Raw genomic sequence first — 1,327 nt, forward strand, 5'->3', positions numbered from 1 at the left:
GTATACTGTTTTACACTTTACAAAAAGGCTCCCTTTGATTACTGTGGATACGTATAATGCGGTAATGCAGGACAATGTTGTATGTAAAATATGTGTTTTCAAAAAATTACTGTGCTTCCAAGGTAGTAAACTAGTCTGAAATGTTTAATAAGCACCTTTAGATGTAATACATGAACAGATTTGGCTCACTATTTGGCAAGAAACCGGACAGTTTTGTCTCTTTCCCGTCCTTAATTAATGAATAATAAGCATTTGTAGTTTATAGATAGGTTATTAATTCACCTGTAAACACTTCGTGAATTGTTTATAAGCCATATACAAGGAGAGCCTTATTGTAAAGTGGTACCGAAAACTGTGTCAAGATTTTCAACAGTTTTTGTGATTTCTGATGTGAAAATTATCTAGGGTTCAACATGTGTTCGTGTGTCTGTTAGCAAAATATCTCATGAACCACTAGACAAACTTTAATGAAAGTTTTCGCTGGATATACATCTACAATTGAATACCTTTTTGGCRTTGACTCAATTCAAGTTAAACCGTGTAAATGACTGTAACTCAAAGCATATTGCAGTGGCACTCAGATTTTCGTGTATAATAAAGATAGAGCGATGCTTTGAGCCTACATACACACAACCCCCCTGATGCACACATGCATGCACAGTTTCTGCTCTGTTCCTGGTTAACAACCGCTCCTCCCTCTCATCTCGCTTCACCTCTCCACAATGCCTGCCTTTAAAATTAGGAGGCGGGTGTGGGGGGTGGGGGCGGGGGGCAGAGGAGGTGAAGGAGGTTCAGAAAAGCACAGAGACATAGCTTGATGTTAAATTGACTGGAAAGGAGCTGCTGGCTTTTTTCATGCTAATTGCCGTGCAACAAATTGTTAATTTATGCCACAAAGAAAGGCAAAGGCACCCTCCCTTAGGTTTGGTTGGAAAACAGGGAGGCTGATTCTTTAAAGCAAATAAAAAATTWAAAAAAAGAATGTTTCATCTGCATATACTTGAAAATCTGGTGTTTGAACAGACAAACACACAAATCCAGCTTTGCAGGATCGTCAATCAGGGCATGTTGAAATACACACACACAAACACATCTTAGAGATTTTTTTCATGTTTTGTCTCTTTGATGAATGCTCCTTCCTCCACTTTCTCTCGGTCCACTTTAGGTGGTTTTAAGAAGCTTTATGGTTGCTTTTTTGAACATTTTTTTAAAATGTTTCTTTTACTTTTATAGTTCCCGTCAAACATGAAACATTTGCTTTTCCAGAAAACCACACACACACACACACACGCACACACACACACACACACACGCACACACACACACA

This window comes from Austrofundulus limnaeus, unplaced genomic scaffold, assembly GCF_001266775.1.
Source record: "Austrofundulus limnaeus strain Quisiro unplaced genomic scaffold, Austrofundulus_limnaeus-1.0 Scaffold524, whole genome shotgun sequence".
NCBI classification, from domain to species: domain Eukaryota; kingdom Metazoa; phylum Chordata; class Actinopteri; order Cyprinodontiformes; family Rivulidae; genus Austrofundulus; species Austrofundulus limnaeus.